Source organism: Neopsephotus bourkii, unplaced genomic scaffold, assembly GCF_033783945.1.
Source record: "Neopsephotus bourkii isolate Nb327-2 ecotype Australia unplaced genomic scaffold, CSIRO-AGI_Nbou_v1 NB_1663, whole genome shotgun sequence".
NCBI classification, from domain to species: domain Eukaryota; kingdom Metazoa; phylum Chordata; class Aves; order Psittaciformes; family Psittacidae; genus Neopsephotus; species Neopsephotus bourkii.
In genome coordinates, this window is record NW_026902137.1 from 176872 (window position 1) to 190371 (window position 13500).

At 41.6% G+C, this 13500-nt stretch overlaps 1 protein-coding gene across 2 annotated transcripts in view; it reads right to left on the reverse strand.

The window, feature by feature from the left end:
- GSS (glutathione synthetase) overlaps positions 1-13500 on the reverse strand; it is a 315783-nt gene that overhangs the window by 132741 nt on the left and 169542 nt on the right. The gene's annotated exons all lie outside the window — the stretch shown is intronic.

The window sequence follows — 13500 nt, forward strand, 5'->3', positions numbered from 1 at the left end:
CTGGACACCTCAGCAAACCTTGACTGTGACTTTCTCTTTGATCTTCTGTGCCCAAATCACCTGCTTCAATGTAATCCTGGGAACCTTTCAAGAAGTCTGTATTCATGGACCAGGCTGGACCTATTTCCATTTGAAAGGGCAGCTGGTGCAAATCATGGCTGGAGCAGCTCAGTAGGGGTGGCCATAGCTGATTTGAGCTGAGATCATGAAAGGGCAGGAAAGAAAGAGATAGGAAGGCTTGTATTAAACTAAAAATGCGGATCAGGTATCCCCATTCCAGAGGCAGGAGAAAGAGTTAAGAGATAACCTCCTCCCCCTGATTTATGCCCACTGTCACTGCTTAGCCCTGCTCTGCTTGTGCTGGCTCATGGGGAGAAACCTTTACCACAGCCTGGAGCCTTGTTTTGCTGCTTCAGTGTTAGCAAGTAAATCTGGTAATGCCTTTAGTAGAAATCAGGCAAGATAAAGTTGTTTTGCCCTGATGCTGGTGGCATTTTCTGGATGTATTTTCAAGACTGTATCCTTCTCCCTGTACCCTGCGTGGAAAGTGTTTGCCAACTTCAAACGGATCCAGCGGTGTTTAAAGGCAATAGTAACGATATCTATCTACAAGTGCTCTGAATTTAGGTCTACAGCATTTGTTTAGCCAAGCCACAATTACTGTTTCAAGCTTTTTACATAAATGCAATCTCTCCAGTTTCCCTTCCATCTTTTACATTGCTTTGGAGCCCTACTAGTCTGACAACTTCCCTTTTTTGGAGAAATTCAATTGTAAGATAGTATTATATTGGTGTTTTTGATACTCTTGTTATTTCTTTCCCTTTTTCTTACTACACATGCATTTTGCTATTGCATGACTAGTGCCTTCTTACTGCAAGACTCTGTGAATGAGATTACCTAATACGGTACATTTGTCATCTGGTCTATTGAAGTAAATATAGAGGTGAGTAGTTTGCATAAGTCTGAGTGTCTAAACTTAATGCACTCTTTTGACAACATCTATATTTTTCTATACATGTGTCAAAGCAATCTTATGATTAGCTGCAGAAGAACATGCTCATTAGTGTCCCTTGGGAAACTGCCCTGCATTTCAATATGAGACAGCTTACTTCTCTTAACAGCTATGCTACGAAAGGCTATTTGTTCTGAAGTATTTCAGTGGTGCTCCATTTTGCTGTTTGAATTTGGATCACTTGAGATTGCCTCAGACGTGCCAGCAGAGATGCTCGAGCAAACACAGCTCAGGAGGATATTACAAGACCAAAAGCAAGGAAACCCAGCACCAAAATCCAGCTGTACACAAAATGTAAAATACCATAGAAATAAAAGCAGTGGCTGTTGCTATCAGGAGCTGAACATTTTCTGTAATAATCAGCGTGATAGAGAAAACACTGAGCTGTTCCCCTATAGCTTCCCCCCCTCCCACCCCGTATTCACTCCAGAAGCAGGAACAGAATGAATGAATACAATTACTATGGTAATTTCCTATTTTCTAACTATATAGAGGCCATTTGGAGATCCTGGTATCATAATAGTTGGTAATTGTTGAGTTCTTAATGGCTACTGTAAGGTTGGCCCAATAATGCTACAAAAATAACTAGGCAAAGAGCATAACTGTTTAGACATTCACTGTTATTATGAGTGGCCCTTATAAAAAGAATTAGTTTATGTAAGTCATATTTCATGAAGGCAAATGAAATCTCAAATGTCATTATAATAATTATATCTGCTCGATGTTTAATTACTCTACCTAATGAGCCAGCAGTGCTATAATGGACAGGTAAAGCTCTGATGATACTGTCTTTCTCTTGTAATCTGGTTTCTAAAGGAGGACAGAAGGTTTCAGTGTTTATAGCAGCACACGATGAATGATGTTACACTTTCCATGATTTCCAGAATGTGATTAGTTGGGGCTATTCTGCTTCTGCAAAGCACTGCTCATGTCACAGAAGCGTGAGTTGGGCTCTGACATGAGCCCAACATTTTCTTGCTCCTGCAAATACTCCTGTTGATGTTGATTATAGCACAAATAAATGATCACTAATGTGTGAGCAAGGTGACCATAATGAGAGGTCTGCAAAAAAAGGAACGGTCATTAAAATCATAAGGAAACAGCATTTAAAACAAAATGTATGAATATGTGAAACAGTGGTTTAAATTAAACAAAATACTTTTTTTTTTTTTTTTATTTTGGATACTTTGAAGAGTAAAGGATAAATGGAAGTAGAGTGGTGGACCTAGGAAAAGGTTTTGCCACCATTTACAAAACAGTAGGGAAAATAGGATACAACCCTTCTGGTCCTATATACCAAGTGTTAAAGGACTCATCCAAAATGATGAAGATTCAGGTTCAAGTCCTCCACTGCACTGACTTAGAGTGGCAATTTGACTCAAATACTCCTGTTTTTTATGAGAGTATCCCAGTCACTAGACTTAAGTCTTCTGCCACAGCTCTGTTCCTCTTGCTGTTAGGTTTCCCAGTCTGGTGGCTAAGCACTCAGGGACAGAGGAGAGCACTTTGGTTCCATCTCTGTTCAAATAAAGAGTATCTAACTCAGCTCTTATCCTCCAGGCCAAAGTATCCAGTCATGGTCACAACCTCACACTAAGACATAAACCAAAATAGTTGATGAATTCCCTACTCCCCACCCTGATACTGTTATTAAAGGAGAGCTTGGATGATGTGTAACAGACCTACCTATTATGGTGTGGGAGCTAGCACTATTATTAACTGTGTAAAATCCTCATTCCAGGCAGCTGAGAATGTGCACAAGCACCAAGAAAAGCAAAAACTGATGCTGGGGGACTGCAGACATTGATTTGTTGTGATCCTGTTTTAAAAAGAAAGAGAAATGAAGCATGGGAGCTCTCAAACAGGAGAGCGTGAAGGTTAAGTGTCAGAGGAAGCAACAACCGAAGTAAAGTATTCCTCAAGTTTTCTGTCCTAATACTGGGGGAAACAATAAGGTTAAGGCTCATTAACACACTGTATGAGTCTAGTGGTATTTGCAAAATGCCATGTGTTTCAGCCTCATGTAAAGATGAAATACGGTATGCATGTATGTCTGTCTTTCAAAACCTTGCCCCGAAGCCCACTGATCTGTGGAAGAACCACACTGCTGGCAAGAAGGGGGAAGATGCAGCAAACTGCTGCCCAATTACCCAGACCTAGGAGGAAACAACCTTTTTATGCAGAATTTCTCCTGGCTGGTATTTTAACAATACAAGACTCTGATTTCAATACCATCAGAATTCTCCTAGGCTGCAGGTGGATCTAAGCTGCAGAAATAGAGTCAGGTTTCATTTTAGTCTGAAGTATTAAAACTGCTGACAATTAAACTGAATTGTATGAATAAGCTCCTTAACAGAATGCACCACTGGGCTTTCATCCAGCCTAGTGCTGGCAGGAAAAGGGAAATCTATATGCACAGTGTCTGTCAATGTCCCGTAACCTGGGAGAAGAGGGCTTTATCACGGTTTATTAGAAACATGTAAGGATCCTGATCTGCCTGCCTTTTCAGGCAAACTTCATTTTTCCTTTCCATGAAGTGTTGCATTAATAGTGCTTGTCCTCAACAACCTGCTTTTCCCTTGCCACATTTTCTTGAAGGGAAATTTCTAGGTGTAATTATTGGTTTTGGCTCTACCTGCCCTAACAACAGACATGAAAAGTCTGAACAAAGAAGGCCCAGTATTTTTCTGTCTGGAGCTATCCTTTCTGAAATATTGATGTTTCGATTCCTCTAGGGTGGCTTCTTTATTTGCTGCTTCTAATGCAACCGGTGTCTAACTGTATCTGCCTCTGCATAAGGACTGCAGGAAGCAAAGATGTTGTTGGGGCCCAGGGGTCAGTTGTTTTCTATTTCATTTCTCTTTGGTTTAATTTCAGTTTATTTCCCTTTATTCTATCACTTATGGAGATCTGAAGGCAACTACTCAGGTTGAATAAATTCAAATAATGTTACCAATAACTGGATATAGCCTTAGCATGGACTTCTGTAACGCTATAAACCAGCCTATTTTCATGTTACATAAAGTAGGCTGAAGGAAGGGACAGATGACCAACATGGCATTGTGAGGTCAGAATTTTTGTCCCTTGAGCCAACAGTTTCTGACTCCCTGTTTTTTCCTATGCTCTGATTTTGTCACATTCTTACAATTACTAACAGGACAAGTCCAAACCCCAGAGCAAATGCTGCAAGACTGTGCAGGACTTTAGAAGCAGATTCTTGTGTTCATCAGTGATTTGTTTCTAACAAGCACTATCATGGTGATAAATGCCCAAAATATGTCTTTAATGTCTGTGAACTGTGGCAGAGCTGTATACCTTTCCATCCCAATAAAGCATCTCAGAGCCCTTACCCTAGAAGATAGAGATCTTGATTGGAATATGGGATAAAATAGTGTTCAGGGAAGAGTTCGTGGATCCAAGAGACTGCTTGGGTACTGTAGGCTCTGTAGAGAGAATTAAATACTCCAGAGAGAAGAGATGAAGGAAAACATTCCAAAGCAAACCCAAAAATCACAAAGGTGAAAACTGAAGCCTTTAACCCAAGACACAGAGTGGTCAGTGACAAAGCATACAAAAATGTAAACCGGGTAAAGGAACCACGGCTGAAGCAAGGTATGAAGAATACAGACACTTATAACGAATTTGTTTCCTTTATATGAGTGTAGCAAGGAGTAGAATATAAGTAGCTGGGTACAGTTTACAACCATGTTACTGCATAGGCACAGGTAACAGTGTCTAGAGGCAAATAGACCCACCAACCCTTCAGTGAAGCAAACCAACTGTGTTACAAGATACAGGAGCAGAAGCCAAAGCCTGAACAACAACAAACGATAAAAGCTGTCAGAGCCCCCACACCTGAAAAGAAAGCTGGCTCATTCCTGGTTTGAGAACCCAGATCCATGTCCCTTGTGTTCAGAATTCGTTATTTCTCATCTCAAGTCTACCTCCACCACTGTGCAGCTTTCCTAGGGTGGGTTTATCTTCCCTTTGCTTTGCATTTGTGTGGTTTATATGATATTTTAGTAAGCTTTCAGCTTTATTTAAATGTGTTTGAGAACAAATCTAAAAAACCTAAATTGATTAATGAGGATTTATGGCATTTTAATTATGGAGTATGGTTTTGAATGATTTAAAGGCTGATAAAAGCTTGAAGCAACCCAAGATTCTGCGAGGAAATGAGAAACATGACATTTTAAAAAGGAAACCAATTTTCCCCAACTTAAACTGTTGCTCATATAAACCAAGTGATAAATATATTCTGTGACTGTAATGCTACAGAGGACTGCTTACGAAAATATGATTAGCAGTGCAATTTTCTTAGGTTTCAGCTTCTTTCTTTTCTTTGCTGGTGTTAATGCAGGAAAAATCAACATCCTTCCTCCTCAGCCACCCATCTTTCTCAGTGAAAATAAACCAACAAATCAATCTGCAGGATAGCTCGGGGATGTCCTGATAAAACTCTGCTGCACAAATTGAACTCAGGACAGCAGTGAGGTATAGAACTAAATGTATCTATATAAAGGGTAAGGAAATTTGAACATGGTTATGATCCCAAGATTACCTCTCAACTAGTGCCACAGTTTGGCTTGCATCAACATCCACAGTTGCTAACAGAAACAAAGGCCAAGAGATGTTCCAACACGATCTAGCTCGTCTGCTCCAAAGACCACCCCTCCATCAGTTGGCAGTCAGAGGGGCATCAAACGGGGCGAACATGTTTAAGACACAAAAAGCTTACTTTTGAATAACTTCTGGGTGGTCACGCACACCATCAACAGAAGGAGCAATAGAAGGACCACCAATGAAATTTATCTTGAGCTGCAGAAGACAGCAGAAAACTTAGCTACCCATCAATACATTAGTTTGTACTGGGACTATGTGGGAACTGCAGAGTACCTAATGACTTTGTAACACTTCTATACAACAGTGATCTACTCCAAAAGCTTTGTAGTTTTGTTGTTAGAAAACACCCAAATTAGCACTGTTAAATTTCAAGTTAATCACAGAAAAATAATCTGGCTTGCCCCATCTAGATATTAGAGATGTGGGAAATCTGGGTTTACTCTTGTGTAAGTAAAGGAAAAAAGAATGCATTTATTGGCATTTTTCTTGCACAAATAATGTGTATAGCACTTCCCAAAGGCTCTAGGTAAAAGTAAGATTCTTTTACTTATTGGTAATAATGGGAAGGAAAATGCAAGGGAAGTACTTGCTTGTGTGTGGTAAGATGCCATTGTGTGTAAAGTATTAGTTTCTTGGAGTTTGGCAGGCATTTATTACAGAACTACCTTCTTCTGAGTGCTATCTCCAACACAATATGACAGCCAGTAACATACATAAAGTGCTACAAAACTGGAACTTTGGAAACTCTTTTGGCAGCATCTCCATTAAGACTCATTAAACTCAGTCTCTGCATGTGGAAGAAAAACAGCTGACCTAACTCCTCCAGCATAGTGCATTGTCTCCTTGACTTTGTGCCTTCTCACAGAATCAGCTGGTGGTGGGAGCAACAAGAGACCCAAAATATAGCCCAGGAAGATCCTTTTAAGTCCTTTTGGAGGTTTATTTTAACATTTCCCTTTGCCATTGCTTTTCTTTCATAGCACAGTCCTGGAGAAACAACAGTATAACTTCCCTCATGCTTAGTTTCCAATGTGTATTCAATCTCTCTGCATTCAAATGGTAATAGATTGTTAAAGGTATACCTTCACCACCAGGTGCCTGGTACATATAATACCTCTTCATTACACTGGTGAGTGAACTGTATCTGATTTTTTTACTATTAATCTCTTTAGCTTTTCAGAAGTGGTGGCACACATCGGCATTTTAAGCTCCCAGCTGATGATTCATCCTATTACTCCCAAGCTCGTGCAGAGCAAGGCAAGAGGTTGTCTATCTCTACAGCTTTGCTGGATAAAACACCATGTTACACCAGAGCTTTGTGAGGATTCAGAGGAGGAAGCTATTGCCAAGGATGAAGCTTCATTAAGACACAAAGGTGGCAGCTGAAATGGAGCCAATGGTAAGTCCCTCTACCTGCACTCACCTACCCTGTGGCATCCCAGCACACAGGTATTGAAATTACAGTGTAAATAAGTTGGGATTCATCCTAGGGATCTCTAATATGTGATGTGCTACAGCTTTCTGTCTTGTCATGTGAATACAGGAAGCCTTAGGAAAGCTGCTGAGGATGTACCTGCAGCTCATCTGGACCAAGGCAGCCCACAGGGGGATTGATACAATGGAGCTTTATCAGTTTAGCCACCCCATGGCCAACATCTTTTGTCCAGCTCCTTCTAGAAGTCACACACAATTTACCACTACTTACTGCTGAGCTTCATGGGACAGATTGAGCTACTCTTATTGCTAAGTGAATCTATACAAATGGAGGGATGAAGCACCAGTCTTGTGCCTGCCAAACTGCTCTGGTATGACATAAAACTAAAGTATTTTACAGCTTTATCCCCACCCAGGAACTCCCTAAAAAGAACTTCCCAAGATAAAAATAGAGAATGAAAATTAGTAAAGGCGATAACTACATCACTGGGGACTGCAACTTAGAAAAGGATCTCAGAAACAGGGGAGTTGAGCATGACACACTGAAGAAATCTATGCTCCTTGAAACAGAAGCCATTCTAAATGTGAGACTGCATATAGACAATGTATTTCAAGTGTTTTGGACCCTGACAGATTACTGAGCACTGCACGCTACCAGGTGTGCAGAGAAAATTAAAGAAAATATCCCAAAGGGAAGACAGGAGCAGCAGAAAAGTTCCAGCAGAGCTGAAATGATCTGACAATATGGAAGACAACTAGAAGGGATTTATGTAGCGCTTTGTGAGTGTGGCAATGCTGTAAATGGAAGGGAAGACAGAGTAGACACACGTCTGACAGCAACAGGTCCTTACAGACTCAAAGTATAAGTTACTTTGAAGTCCTGATCCAGACTTGCTGATTGCTAAAATACAGAGCATTAAGAGGAAACGGGGAACTTGAATGTTTAAATCTTTAAGTCTAGAGACAGAGCAGAGCCAATTTGTAAAAGCACAGAAAGGCACACAAAACTTACTGTTGAAAGAGCTTTGGTGTTTTGAATGGTTATAATTACTTGGATTTTGAGTTTCATCATTTTTGTTTGTTAAGCTAACTTCTGGCTGGGAATAGGAAGATACACTGCAGGGCTTTGTCCTTGAAGAGGTTCAGTTTCCAAGATAGAAGTATGGAGAGACTTCCAAAGACCAATTTCATTGTCTTTGAAATTGGTCACAGACAATTCAAACTGCATGACAGGATAAAAAGTCTCTTTCAATCACTTTTGGCCCTGGTGGTAGGTGAATACTATATAATTAGCATCAAGTTGGCAACTCTCCTTAGAACGCTTAACAAGAGAAAACCACTCCCCCCCGTGATCTCTTTTCCTAGCCAAAGCCTGCGCTGCCCATTCTGATTCCCCAGGTTGCTGGGGAAGTAGTTTTGCTTCCTACATCTTCATGTCCTTCCTGGCCGGATCATGGGAGTGTTGTCTTCTCTGTCATATGCAGCCTACATTGGAATAGGTAACTCCTGCTTGGCCAGGCAGCGATACACGGCAGATCTCTCTATAAAGCTGTGCATTATGCAGCTCCCTGTGAGCAGTCACTTACGGTTCTTGGACAGCAACCAGCTCTGCCAGATGACAATCATCTATCACTTTGTGCATGTCTTCAGGAAAGAACTGAGAAAAACATGATCTTGAGTATTTTGGTAAAGAAACCACATGATAAACAAAATCTCTGAGGCTGCACATAACATAATCTGGCAGCAGCAACTCCATACACCAGACTCCAGACTTCATCTGGAGGAGCCTGCATTCTGAAAACAAATCTGGGGAGAGATACTATACACTGGAACTTCCCCAAAATCCAGAATAAAGAGTGAAGTTACCAGGAAAACAATCTGGTTTGCTTTCTTCAAGCCTGGGCATAATGTAAGAGATCTACAGTATCACAGCACTTCCAGCCAGCAGGAAAAGGAGTGAACAAAAAAATCAATTCCCTAATCTTTGCATGGTGAAATAAATACATATTTTTAAATAGATTTTCCCAATAACACTGCAGCTGGTGTATATTTTTGTAGTGCTCCAGTCACAAATCATTTCCAAAGGGAGAATGATAATGTGACAAACTGGATTTCTGGTATTGGAATGTATCTGGCTGGGAGAAATGGGTAAATCAATGAACTAGCAAAACTCCTGTGTGTGAATAGCCAGAAATTGCCTCCAGAAAAGCACTCCTGGATGTGCTGGTTCTCGCAGTAGCCCAGTCACCATGGCAGCTTCCAGTCTGCAGTAAGGGAAGTGAGGGGTGGGAAGGGTTATGTCTGTATAGAAGTTACTGCAGCATACACTGGGATGTGGATTTACAGCGTGCTGTCTTCTCTATAGTAACTTAAGAGTCTGCCTGCACACAGGCTTTAATCCCACAGTTTTGTCTAAGGTAATCTCAGTCATCTTACTCAACAGCATAAAAAAAGGGTGAGCTACATTGCATTTACCAGGAGGTTACAAGCAGGTAGAAGGGCACTTACAGCAGGGTAGCTAACAAATGGCAGGTCTGCATCCTTGCTCATGCACAGTGACACGTCCAGGTGCTCAGCCTCCCTGGAAAAGAACAAAACCTTTTCCATACATATATTGCTAATCACAGTAACTGGAAGATACCATCGTGAACGCTGAACTAGCAAAAGCCCTGAGCTGGCCACATGAACATCCCCTAATGTTCAATTAAGATAAGGCTTAGCATATTGTTCAGTTGGCAGTGGACTTTCTTTTGCTGGATTGAAGCTTTTGAGATCAATGGAAAAAAAAAAGTATTAATATAGCATATCATTTCAGTTACACTGGAGCCCTATTAAACATCTGCTCTTCACTCAGCCCTTGTGCTTAATTGCTGTCTGCCCAAGCACGTCATTTCTTGAAATCCTTTTATCCTCTTTTATTTCTCCATAACACTGTTGACTGAAAGAGTCTGTCTGACACTTACCACGTGAGATTGTTGTGCCAGTTAGCAGTGAGGTGCCTATAGCACATGGACACAGAGGTAGGCTTTGTATAAGGCTGGCTGCTGGGGGATGGGACCCACAGCCCTGTAAGAAGAGGTAATGACTGAGCCATGGACAGGTACTGAAATGGGCAAGGCTTTGAGACAAACACCACTAAGGGCTGGGGTGGGGCTTCATCAGATACACAGAAACTTTTCATGAATTCTGGTTTTACTTTGGGAAAATCATAGAATGGTTTGGGTTAAAGGGACCTTAAAGCTCCTCCAGCTCCAACCCCTGCCAGAGGCAGGGTCCCCTTCCACTAGAGCAGCTTGCTCCAAGCCCCTGTGTCCAACCTGGCCTTGAACACTGCCAGGGATGGGGCAGCCACAGCTTCTCTGGGCACCCTGTGCCAGCGCCTCAGCACCCTCACAGGGAAGAGCTTCTGCCTTATATCCAACCTAAGTCTCACCTGTTTAAGTTTGAACCCACAACCGCAACAAAAATAACCCAAAAGCAGGGTAAACCAATCTGGAAATATTCAGTTAGAGAATTGCAGTGCCAAGTTCAGCACTTTTTTTAGCATACATCCCAATCAACATTTAATCTCCAGATTTATTTTGATTCTATTTCAAAATAGGAAGGAAAACTTGGGATTTACATGAATCTTTTGGCCTAAAGGGATGACTTTTTCTCTACCCTCATTCACTGAAAATGCTGGCACACCTTTAATTACAATTTCACCTGAGGGTGATTATTCTTTTCCACTTTGCAAACGTGGCCAAGAAATCAGCTATCTACACAGTCTTTGCATCTGAAAACTGTCTACCGGGATGGAGGTACCAGGGTGCCCTGGGCACCGAGGAGCACCCGAGCAGCAGAGGACAATGTTTCCTTGCTGCCCTCCTGTGGCCATGCTGTCACCAGTCAGTCGCTCTGGTGCTTCCCTTAAAAATCCCTCCGTTTTTACCTGGAGATGGTTTGCACTTGGCTCTCCACCCGGATTGTTTTCCCTGCTCAGATGTAACTGCATTTACCAAGACAATCGGTGCTTTTGTGTGAAGGGAGCACGGCTACGTTTCTAGATCATAAATTTTAATCGGAAATCTCTCAGGTACCCAAGGATTAATATTTAATGGCTGTTCTATAATGTAATTTCCACAGGCCAATCTTTCATCTTCAAAACTTTATCATCATATACCTACAAGAGTTAGACTTCAATATGATAACAATACCTTATGAACACAGTGATTCTGAATTCCCCAGCTGTCTCCTACAGGCAATGGGGGTGTTCCAGTGAGTCTTAAAAAATGAGCTAACACTTTTAATTGTCTATTATCTATTCAACTTATATTCAGTCCTTTTGAGCTTCCAGTGTGAAATGCTAAGAAGAGCTAGATCAGTGCCAAGACAAGATGATGAGGAATACCTTTGCAATTGAGGTCATCATTGCAAGATTAAAAGACTGTGATTTAATTCCATTTGTTAGGGGTCTTGGGATTCCATGTCTAATACAGGAGAATGCTTGGCATGCCCTTACAATACGAATTTTGGAAAGAGCTTCAAGAAACATATCACCTTTCCCATTGGTTAATCAATTTATATTTATTATACGTTTTTTAAATGACAGCCAAATACTTGATATGCTCAATGTTTAAGACCTACATACAACAGGCAATGGCAAGTGTCCAAGACCTGGAGTTTTCTCCATGCTTTATGGCTGCTGTAATCTGTATTTCCCCATGAAACACCAGTTTGTCTTTTCTCCTTCCTGCCTTTACCAGTGAAGGAAGGGAGACCACGGCTGCTCCAGTCTGCCTTGCCATTACCCCTGGTACAACTGACCTCTTGAGAAGTACAGGTGGGAATAAGCCAGATCCAGATGTTGAGTAGTTGTTCTCCCCTACAGATAGGCAGCAAGAACTGTTCTCAGTAATGGTGATGGCTCTAGGGACTGAGAACGCTCCATCTACAGCTTCCTTCCTGGTCTCTTGACATGATGCAAGTTAGAATCTTGCACCACAAAGCGTGAAAAGCTTCCTAAAGGACAAGATCCCAGTCACAAATCCAGTTTGGCATCAGCTCTTGTTTTCTAGATAAAAATTTGTTCAGTTTCTTAACAGTAGTTACTCCTACCTTGCTAGCAAGCAAACCCTTTACTAACCTCGTGATGAATTCCAGGCATCCAAAACATTCTCAAAAGCCCCATGTTGCCTAGATTTACAGTAGGAAGGTTTCCATCAGTGTTGACTAAACAAACCCTGTAGATAGTGAGTGTTAGTACTGAGGGCTCGCTTCTAATCTAGAACAAGACCATGAACAAAAGCAGCTAGTAGAGGATGCAGTTTCTTATCCTCTTATTTGTAGTCTCACTTCTGCTGCAGTCATCTAAAAAAATAAATCCCAGCAGAGTCAAGGGTCAGGTCATGGGGCCTGTATTAACTCACCTGCCTTGAGTACACCTGAACAGTGTGTATCCATATGAGCGTTTTGGTGACTGTGATCTATTAAGTCCACAAAAACATATGTATTTTAACTTATGCCTTCTGGGAAGGCTTTTCTTAGGATGTTATTTGAGCAGGTACATATAGGTAATCCTCAGGCTTGTCTGGAGATGAAGAACATAAGCCTGGGTGGGACACATCCATGCCCACACTAGGAGCTGAGCTTTGCAGCTTATTCTGATTCTCAGTCCAAGCCTTACTGGACTTCAGCAGTAGATGTTGATCTCTCCCCAACCTGCTCCACTGGCTCTCGTGGAAACCTGCACCATTTAAGCTTAGCCAAAGTTAGAGCCTGAGGATGCAAGTTCCTGGCTTCTATACAGGCCAGAGTGGAACAGAGGCATCTGCCAGTTTTACCCAGCTCAGACCAGTAACAGATGGGAAAATCCCTGATGCTTCATTCCCGAGTGTTATCTGCAATGCACAGTCTTTCCAGTACAGTAGCATTAAATAGCTGCTTCCCTTGTGTGTTATCACGGTTGTTTGAACAAAGAAAACCGTATCTAAGTTAAGCACACAATAGTGCTTCCAAAGCAGGAGACTCTGATGCTCACCTCTACCCAGAAAGGCAACAGCAACCTTGCTCTTAAAGCTATTGTGATGACAAAGATGAGTTACGTTTGTTTGAATTACAGTTCTCTTGCTTTCTAGGTTAATTGCCATGCAGGAGCAATATGTTGGCTAATGGGTCATTACACAAAGGTAGCACATCTTAAATGGAATCCTGGCTGCAAGTACTGGAAGTGATCCTCCAGGATCAGAAGTTACATACAGAAAACTCCTTCCTTTACCATCCATGCTCACTAGCTCCTTATTTCTCAGATAGCTCCAAGCTTGGAGAAGCAAGAAGGCATTACCAAAAACACAGTCTTTACTTACTGCCAGAGCATTATCTCCACCAGTCACTTCCTTTGCTGAGGAGGGACCACAGGAACAGCAAGAGCACGTGCAGTGTTCCCCAGACTG